Raw genomic sequence first — 10,875 nt, 5'->3', positions numbered from 1 at the left:
ACACTGAAAACTGGCTCAACATTGTTTTTCAAAAAGAAGGAAAGACTAAACACGACTCTCAACCATCAATCTCATCAACAAATGGAACAAATGAAACAAAATGGAACGGCTGTAATGAATGGGGTAAATGGAACAAATGGAACCTAATAATTAATTATTACATCATTAATTAACTTTCACAGGAAAAATGAAGCATTTTGGCTTGTTCTCAGGCTTTTGGATCCCACACTGTAAAAATTAAAGGTGCCTGGAGGAACCTTTTGGGGTTCTTCACTTTGCCACACCGGCGGAACCGTCTGTAGATCCTCTAGGCACCCTTTAAAAAGGGGCGGTTCTCTGAAGAACCACACAGGTTTCCTGAGGAACTCTTATATGAAGCACTGTGTGGAACCACTTTGGGTGCCTCCAGGAACCAAATTTCTATTTTTATTTTATTTGTATTAAATTAATTTCATGTTGTTACTACGGTTACCATAAACTTCTATTATAATAAACAAACTGAACCAAATACAAAATAAGAATTGTTTATTACATATTTTAGATCCATTTTAATACATACACTTCAATGCACTTGGGGAAAAAAGCAAGTAATAGATTAATATCAATGAATACACAGACAAAAAATTGCATAATACATAAGTAACATGAATAATCAACCATGTGTATACAATAGGCTACACAAGAAAAGACATCTCAACAAAATGCATAGAAAACACATGTTCCATGTAATAAATCAATGTAAAAAATTAAAATTGACTAATTAAAAATGTCCATCTTCACTTAACTTTAAAACATTTGTGTTTCAGTCCGATGGTTAGTCTGACATCACTGTTTCCAAGTCCAAAAGCTCTCTCAGATGCCAAAAAAACAACAACAGTGCTAATATGCACTCATTGTTCTGTAATATTCCTGAAAATTATGATCCTAACCTTTATCTCTATTCCGAAATCTCAGATGGTTTAGCTATTCAGCTATTTTGAATCATAAAATGTAGAAGTCTGGGATGCCGTGAGACTGGAGACTGTAATGTACACTATGGTTTTTGAAAAGCTTAAATGTGTGACTTGAATCAACAGTTCCCATAAATGGTTGTTGAGTATTCTCAATATCTAGAAACAAGATAAAGGAAGTAGAAGTAGAGGCTTCGACCCGGAAACAGTATTCCTTACAACAAGCAGAAAACATTTTCCATTTTAACAGAGTTAAGGTGCAGTAAAATTATCTGTTGTTCTGTGAATGTGAATTCAGTCATTTCAATAAGAATCCACACGATCAGCAATTTTGAGTGGTGGTTCATACATTACATTGCTACACTGCTGACAATGGTCAATGGACCTTTTTGCCAGTGTAATTTCACGAAATTCACAAATGTGACGCACCTTTACTCACTGCAACATACAATGCAATCAATTATAAAATCTTCACAAGGGACATGTGAGGTACTTAACGAGTTAGAAAAGTGAAAAGGTGCATCAGCTTCTTTTTTTGTTTGTTTTTCTTCTTTTCTGGTGGATGGTCCAGGCACTTCAATGATTTTCAGGTCTACAGGAGGATTTTTATTCTTGTTCAAACTTCAAACTTGTATTTCAGCTTACCGAGGTCCCTGCAAAGTACAAAATGTACTATTAGTAAGGTTATTAAAGTGATAGTTGTGAAATTTAAATAATTTCCTCAGCCTAGTGACGTTCCAAACCTGTTTGACTTTCTGTCTGTGGAACCCAAAAGCAGATCTCAGGCATAATGCATCCCCTGTCACCATTCGCTTTCACTGCATGAGACACAAGCAGGAAAAAATTGTGTAAATCATTCATGTAACCATTCTTATGTACACTTGTCTAGTTTAATTCAATGCAACAATTTATGTAAAAATGGTTAAGCTCCAAAAATGTCCCAGAAAATATCCTAAAAATAATCAATGAATTCACAACTCATGTGTTATGGTTTGTGTTGTAAGTCTTATGAAGCCATTTAATAGCTTTTTCCCTTTTTTTCCGAAAAAGACCAAACTTGAAGTTATAATTCAGGGTTCAAATGTCTTATATTCAAATCCATATGATTAAGGTATAGCCTATAAAACATGCATAGCATTATTGGCTCCAAACCTGTGATATTACATGATGTAACATGAATGAGATTTGAGATTTTCAGAGAATAACTGATTAAAAAACAAGTACACAGTCAAACAATACAATTGCACACAGAGTTCATAGTAATAAAGTACTTGCATGTGGTGCAGGTACTTACTGTAATTCAATGTTGCCACTGAAACATTGTACTGGTTGTTCTGGGGAAACAAAATAACAAAGCTGGTTATTCACAACATAATATTTATTGACCACTAAATGGATTCAAAATGGTATGTGAGAGAATGAGGGCACCTGTATTAAGTAAAGTTAGGCTAAACAAAAACAGACCAAACTATATTAACCTGCTTTTGTTATTCATAACAAACACCAATGACGACAGCAGGAATCAGCTAAATTAGTTAGGCAGTATATCAGCAATTTGAAGACACAGTTGTACAGAATATGTTGAATTGAATGACTAAATTTAAATCAATCTAAGACAATAAGTAAATAGTTTCCATTTGTTCATTAGATCAACGTTAGCATCGCGGCTAAAACCTTCATACCAGATACTGTACAATAAACGAGTGGTAAACACTGTAAAAACGTAGTAATGTATAATACATTTAGTTTATATATAGTGTGTTTGAATATATAGTGAGTATTTATATTTCTTTGGCGAGTTTACAAACCTTGTAACGGAGAGCCGAACAAACGGCGGAAGCTTTGATGAGGAGAGCCGTTACTTTCAAAGTCGATGACGTCGATCAGCTGAGCTTTGTTGCGCGCGAGCATCACTGAAGCGACGACAGCAGAGGAATAGCAGCAGTTTCGTGACTGAATAAAACCTTTATCCTCCTGGTTCTTCTTCTTCAAATAATCATTTATGAAGAAGTAAAAAATATTATTTTATTACTATTATTTATTCAACAATAATTAATGAATTTTTATTATTAATATTATTATTATTTAGTGTTGTTGTTTAAGGTTTAAATTAATCAATAAAACAGGCCTATAGCTACTAAATAAATGTAAGCTACCCAGGTGAAAAAGACGTAGGCTACTGTTAAATGTATTAAAATGCATTAAAGTAGGTTATATTTGTATTGAAGGCCTACTAAAAACACACTGAAGTACATTTTTAATAGTAGCCTACGTATTTTTCACCTGGGTATGTATACTGAATCAAACTTAAGTAATAATAGGATAATAATAATATCATTCTGGCCTCACTGAACCATTGGGTTCCTCCAGATGCTGGCTTTAACATAAGAGATCCTCCAGGAACCACTTAAATGTTAAAAGATCTTCCAATAACCCTTTTATCACATTCAAGTTCCTGTATTTTCCCCCAAAGCACTTCGAGGTCTCATGGTAATGAAAAGGTGACTCCAGAACCTCTGAACTAAATACAAAGTGCTTAAAGGATCCCATAAGTTCCAGCAAGAACCTCAAATATTGTCAATGCTCCTCCAGTAACCCTACTATAGGAGAAAGAGCTTTGAGGCACTTAAATTACATTTTTAAGTTCCTTGAGTATCCGACAGGATATTTGAGGCTCCTTTAGTTTTTACAGTGCACCGTCTCCTCCTTATTTTGAAGCTCAGGCTGTTTCTCTGTGAACGTGATTCTGATTCATTAACTCCTATAGGGAAATGTCTAGAAGAATAAGGAGAGTGTGATTCTCTCTTCACCTGCTACTGTTCTCTCATGCACAAACACTGAGCTGTGTGTGAATCGTTCATGTCTTCCAGCGTAACAGCCGTGTGATTCATGCGTTTCATGGCTCTTTCGACAGGGGATAACGACACCTGTCCATGTTCTGTTTTTGTGAAACTACAGGAATAACTGGCATCCGTTTGTTTTTGGTACTCTGTTAAAACATTAAAATTGTTAATGCATGTTTCTGAAATCATTGTTAATGATTCATATAGTGATGCACAAGGCTGACACCAATAAGCAGATCATTATTTACGGGCTGATTATTGCACATTACTGCAGTTGCAATTAATGCTCACTTTACATGATCAACTCAATTCCTGACGTATTAAATCTTATTCCAGAAGTAAAGTGGATTGGGAATTGATTCACATTGACTTTAACATTCACTTAGCCACTCGAGCACCAACACTGCTGTTGTGCAAATGAATGGCCAGAACGCATTAAAAGTTTCTATTTTCTGTTAGAACGAATATAACTTTATTCTAGAGCTGCTGTAAAGCCTAAACAATCTCTGTTACTGTAATCTCCTGTTATCACTGTAAAGCTGCTGTGAAACAGTCTATATTGTAAAAGCGCTGTATAAATGAAGGAGACTTGACTCAACAAATAAAAGCACACTGAATATGAACACTCACATCGCATAAATATGATAATAAATGCCCCTTTCGTTTTGCCGTCCATCATTTCACATGTGAGTTGTTGGCGTGTGAGTAAAGGCTGTAGCCGGTGGGTTAGTGTCGAGTAACTAGTCCTTCATCTCGCTCTGTAAATCCCTGCCCAGGATGCATTACTGGGATTGCCTTATGTAATATCTCTCTGTGCTCAGCGATAAAGCACAGAAAAGCATGGATTGTTCTGACATGAAATGCTGCCATGGGTTTCATGAGTTCAGCCCAAATTCAATCTATATGCAAAACTGGCTATTAATCACACCGCCTCGTTCAGACGCACACAAACAACTAACACACACAAGGGGAACGATTCACTGTCAGCATTATAGTGGACAAACTGTATGACACATTTTGTAAAACAAAATCAATATTTGTTCATGTGTGGTCCAGGTAATATATGATCTGCTATAAGTGACCGGCACTAATTGAGAACACTTCAACTGGTCATATTTGAAAGGGCATATGTATAGAAAGAGTGGAAATATAGCTATATAGCAGACCACAAAAATAATGTGAAAATAATTCATTTGAAAAACAAAAACTGGCAGAAAGGTTAAGCAAAAATGGAAAAAAAAAAAAAATTCAGAAAGATTTAACTAAAATGTAAGCAAAAAAAATGGGGGCCATTCCACAGACAAGCACAATATATTACAATTTGATAGATTTAAAATGGTAATATAGCATAGTGCTATTGTAAAATCACAAAGGCTGTGATTCAATAAATATATGCGCTGTGGGTTTGGAACCTTGGATCAAATGGAACAAATGGAACAAATGGAACAAATGGAACACGTGGAACAAATGGAACACATGGATCAAATGGAACAAATAGTACAAATCGGATCAAAATGGGACACATGAACCAAATGGAACAAGTGGAACAAGTGGAACAAATGGATCAAATGGAACAAATTGAGCAAATGGAACAAATTGAGCAAATGGATCAAAATGGGACACGTGAACTGAAAGGAACAATGGCACAAATGGAATAACTGGAACAAATGGAACAAAAAATGGTAACACTTTACAATAAGGTTCATTAGTTAACATTAGCTAACTACCTTACTTAACATTAATAATGAACTGCACTTATACAGCATTTATTAATCTCAGTTAATATTAATTTCAACATTTACTAATGCATTATTAAAATCAAAGGTTGTATTAGTTAACATTAGTTAATGCACTGTGAACTAACATGAACAAACAATGAACAGCGGGATTATTATAAACTAACATTAACAAAGATTAATAAATACTGAAACAAATGTATTGCTCATTGTTAGTTCATGTTAGTAAATACATCAACTAATGTTAACTAATGAACCTTATTGTAAAGTGTTACCCAAAAAATGAAGCATTTTCACTTGGTCTCAGAATCTTGGACCCCACCGTATCCTCCTTCTTTTGTAATGCAGAAGTAAAGGCCGTTTTCTGTGAATGTGATTCTGATTCATTAGTTGCTGTAGGGAAATGACTAGAAGAATAAAGTGCTAAAAAAGGATAATTCTCTTTTAATGCATGATAACAAATACCAGTTTGCAATATCAAGTAGAATGACAGAATTTTTTTTATACAGGTAAAACAACTGGAAGCCTTCTGTTAAAAATAAGGTGGATTTGCACATTTTCTTGTGGAAGCTGCACTGACACACATAATAGATGCAATTTCAAGTATAATCAGAAGTTGACTGCAGAAGCCAACAATTAAGCACAAAGTTCACACTCATTTGTTATGCATTTCTTGAAATATGTTGGCTAATCGGAACGCAATTACAGTTCACAGAGCTGGGCTTTGTCTCAGATTAATTCTGCTCTGCTAAACTCAGAACAAACCGGCTCTCCGAGGTCTTTGCAGGATCCCTGCAGCCGCATACGTGTGTGTGTGTGTGTGTGTGTGTGTGTGTCTGCGGGAGGATTGCCCATCCAGCAGAATGAGTCATTGTGAGAGACGGAAGCCCAGCCTGGAGTGACCCGTCTGCTGCTCAAAGAAATGAATCAATTATATAACTTCTGATGTCAGGTTTGTGTTAGTAATGCTTTAAAGCCATAGCATCATCTGTGACGATACACGTGAATTCACGAACTCACAAAGGATTCATTCAGTAAGCTCTCGCGATAATGGCTTTAAGCAGAATGGAGATTATTATGTCACAAAAATCATATTGCACTTCAAAAGTCAGCTTTTATTACAGAGGTTAACGTCCCCATGCGTGTAATCTGGATTACATAATCAGATTACAAAAATCAAATACTTGTAATTACATTGTTACATTTTAAAATACTCCAAATCAGACAGCCGTTACTTTTCTATTGATTACATGATTCCTTAATATTCATAAAATGGCAGGTAATTAGTCAGAATTAATAATTCTTCTTTTTTTATTTTTTAAATTGTCCTTTCTAAAAAGTGACTAATTACACAGGAAATTGAGAGGGAACATGGCATTAACATATCAAAAAAAAAAAAAAAAAAAAAAATAGCAAGTGTTTTATTTTGATTGCTTTTATTTTAAAATTATATATTTATTTTTCATGAAAAAAAAAATCAGGTTTAATTAATTAATTCGGGAAACTAACATAACGTAGTGTTAAACACCATGTTGTTGATAACAATAAAATAAAAAATAATGTAACACTTTATTTTACAGTGTCCCTGTTACATATGTTACATGTAGTTACTGTAGTAATAACTATAAATTATGCATAATTACATGTAAGTAACCCTCAACCAAACACCAATCCTAACCACAGTAAGTACATGTAGTTAATTAATACTCAGTTCTAACATGTATAATTACAGTGTAACAAAGACACCTTAAAATAAAGTGCGTAGCCAAGAATAATTTCGTTTTATCAATATTTTATCAATATGGTACATGATTATCCTGTTCAAATATGTGTGATAAACAAGTTGGGTCAAAAGTAATCTAAAAGTAATCTAAAAGTGGTCAGATTACAATATCTACTCAGCTAAAAGGGAACGTTCTGCAATGGTTCTCTTAAAGTTATGAACAAACGCTTTTATCTGGTCTTTAATAATGTTCTTAAAACATTAGGACAAATTGTTTTTTGTTTTTTTTATAAGTCATTAATGGAACGTTTTAGTTGGATGTTCGTTTAACATTTTTTAAATGTTACTACTTGTTTCAGAACGTTCAGAGAACATTCAAAAGTAACATTCTCATAATGTTTGAAGAATGATAAAATGTAATGTTTCTTTAACGTTCATTTAAAATGTAACATTTAAAAAACTGGAAGTTTTGAACCTTCAGAGAACATTAAAAAAAATAACGTTTTCATAACTTAATGGGAATGTTAGCATAACATGTTTTGAACATATTATGTATATTTGCTCTATTTCCTGAGGGATCATATCATGTTCGTCGGTCGAGAGACACTGGCGGAGGGATAATATAAAGTGAGAGAGAAACTCGAGTCACAAACACACACAGTGGGATCTGCTGATATTCCACTAACCAGTGAGAGATTCCACAGTCTCCCACTGCAGCAGCACACACACACACACACACACACACACACACACTGACACACATGCTCACACTATCTCTCTCTCTCACACACACACACACACACACACACAAGGCATGAAGGTCAGTGGCTTCACTCGGGCAGTGCAATGATCTCTCTGCCCTCAGGGTAAGAGTCAGTGTCATGTGACGTGCTCCACATTGAGGGTGACACGGGTGTGTGTGTGTGTGTGTGTGTGTGTGTGAGAGTTTGAGTGTGCGAGTTTGTGTGTGTGTGTGTGTGTGTGTGTGTGTGTGTGTGTGTGTGTGTGAGATAGTGTGAGCGTGTGTGTCTGTGTGTGTGTGTGTGTGTGTGTGTGTGTGTGTGAGTTTGAGTGTGTGTGTGCATGTGTGTGTGTGTGTGTGTGTGTGTGTGTGTGTGTGTGAGAGAGATAGTGTGAGCATGTGAGCATGTGTGTCTGTGTGTGTGTGTGTGTGTGTGTGTGTCAGATAGTGTGAGCATGTGTGTGTGTGTGTGTGTGTGTGTGTGTGTGTGTGTGTGAGAGAGAGAGATCGTGTGTGTGTGTGTGTGTGTCAGATAGTGTGAGCATGTGTGTGTGTGTGTGTGTGTGTGTGTGTGTGTGTGTGTGTGAGAGAGAGAGATCGTGTGAGTGTGTGTGTGTGTGTGTGTGTGTGTGTGTGTGTGTGTGTGTGTGTGTGTGTGTGTGAGAGAGAGAGAGATAGTGTGAGCATGTGTGTGTGAGCATGTGTGTGTGTGTGTGTGTGTGTGTGTGTGTGAGAGATAGTGTGAGCATGTGTGTGTGTGTGTGTGTGTGTGTGTGTGTGTGTGTGTGTGTGTGTGTGTGTGTGTGTGTGTATGTGTGTGTGTGTGTGTGTGTGTGTGTGTGTGTGTGTGTGTGTGTGTGTGTGTGAGATAGTGTGAGCATGTGTGTGTGTGTGTGTGTGTGTGTGTGTGCGTGCGTGTGTGCGTGCGTGCGTGTGTGTGTGTTTGTGAGAGATAGTGAGCGTGTGTGTGTGTCAGTGTGTGTGTGTGTGTGTGTGTGTGTGTGTGTGTGTGTGTTCGAGTGTGTGTGTGTGTGTGTGTGTGTGTGTGTGTGTGTGTGTGTGTGTGTGTGTGTGTGTGTGTGTGTGTGTGTGTGTGTGTGCGTGCGCGCGCGCGTGTGTGTGTGTTTGTGAGAGATAGTGTGAGCATGTGTGTGTGTGTGTGTGTGAGCGAGCGTGTGTGTGTGTGTGTGTGTGTGATGGGGAAACATGCTGAAGGTAATGGCACAGATATGTCCGCTGCTGTGAGATGTGCAGTAATGCTGTAAGTTCATTATCTGCTTGATGACTGTATTATCAGTTAATTGTGCTGAAGCTCGTCCTGGTCAGATCAAGGTCAGTTACGGTGAAGAACAGGACAGAACAATCTCTCACTGCACTGAAAATAACTATTCAAATAAATGGCATAGGATTTAACCATTTTAACTCAGAAATTGCTAGTAAATTCCACAAATAATTAGAAATAAGAAATGGCAAGTAACACGCAGAATTAGATGTGAAATTTAGAAAGACTGAAATAGTATTTTCTTGTAATTTGTACAAAAACAAAAAATGTAAAAAAAATAAAATTAAAAAAATGAACATATGTATCTTATGATACATATCTATCTTAATTTTCTTTTAAAAGTACTATATTTTTCATTAAAAAATATATGTTTTATAGTGCATGTTCAACAAGGTAACTTTAGTGTGCTACAGCAAAAATAGTAGAATATCGATGTTGCGAAATTATTTTATCAGTGAATAATCCACTCGTCCCATGAAGAATTATTGACTTAGTCATTTATTTACAACATTTTAAGTTTATCACAAAAATCTTCATATATACACGAGAAGTCTGACAGAGCCGGGAAACTAACAGCGTTTAATGGATGTTTACAAGGTCAAGCTTACTAAGAATTGTGGGTAGTGTAGTTCTTTATCTCGAATTATGATATTAAACACTGACTTGTAGTTTCTATACAATCACTTCATTTCAGTTTCGATCTGTATTGGAAGATTTATATGGTCTTGCTAATATATTTCTTTAATGGGATTGTAAATTCTTGCTCTATTACTGTATAACCTTGAGTTTTTGGAGCATATTATGTGTGTTTTCCCCCCTCAGTTTTTGTATTGCTTTGGAACGGCACATTATCTGTACATCATTATGTAAGAGTTTTAAGGCTCTTGATTGTAAAAGACACCTCAGTCGATCACCTGACAGGGAATCCATCAAACACATGCTCATAAACGTCCTCATGATGAGGATCTGCTGGAGAATATCTTTCGTCTGAGTTTAATCAGTGGTTTATATCGCAGAGAGAGAGAGATATTGATTAAGCTAAAGTGAGTCTCTGCTCATTTATTACCTGCCGTTTTCTCAGACTCGACTCGGGAAACTTCTGTGAGCGTGAAGAAACAAATTAGCATTTGTCAGCAGGTTTAAAATTGAGCAATCTTTAGTGATTTAGGAATTATCTCACTAACACTTGCATCAGAGAGAAGTTTAAACATGTTTATTTTTATATTCTATAATAGGCCTATATATATATATATATATATATATAAAACTTATACACACTCACACAACTAGTTAAAAGTTTAGAATAATTAAGTTTTTTAGATGTTTTCTTCTTTTTTTTTGCTCACCAAGGCTGCATTTATTTGATCAAAAATACAGTAAAAAAATGCAACATTTACAATGTAAAATATTGTTTTCTATTTCATATATTTAAAAATATATAAAATAATATACTATAAAATATATTTAAAAATCATCATTAGAATGAATCAACTGTATGATTTCTGAAGGATCATGTGACACTAAAGACTGGAGTAATGATGCTGAAAATTCAGCTTTGATCACAGGAATAAATTACACTTTACTATATATTCACATAGA

General features: G+C 35.5%; 1 long non-coding RNA gene across 1 annotated transcript; it reads right to left on the bottom strand.

Moving 5' to 3' along the window:
* Window positions 1–1,007: 1,007 nt before the first annotated feature.
* LOC307146527 lies at window positions 1,008–2,786 on the bottom strand. Its single transcript, XR_013819118.1, has 4 exons — window positions 2,759–2,786; window positions 2,245–2,284; window positions 1,694–1,768; window positions 1,008–1,603 (listed from the first exon to the last, which is right to left on the bottom strand). It is a non-coding gene; the product is annotated as an uncharacterized lncRNA (long non-coding RNA).
* Window positions 2,787–10,875: the final 8,089 nt, after the last annotated feature.

The sequence above is a fragment of the Squalius cephalus genome, assembly GCF_949319135.1.
Source record: "Squalius cephalus genome assembly, chromosome: 19".
In the NCBI taxonomy this organism is placed as follows: domain Eukaryota; kingdom Metazoa; phylum Chordata; class Actinopteri; order Cypriniformes; family Leuciscidae; genus Squalius; species Squalius cephalus.
Note: the sequence above shows the minus strand (reverse complement) of the source record. Positions and strands in the feature narration are given on the sequence as shown.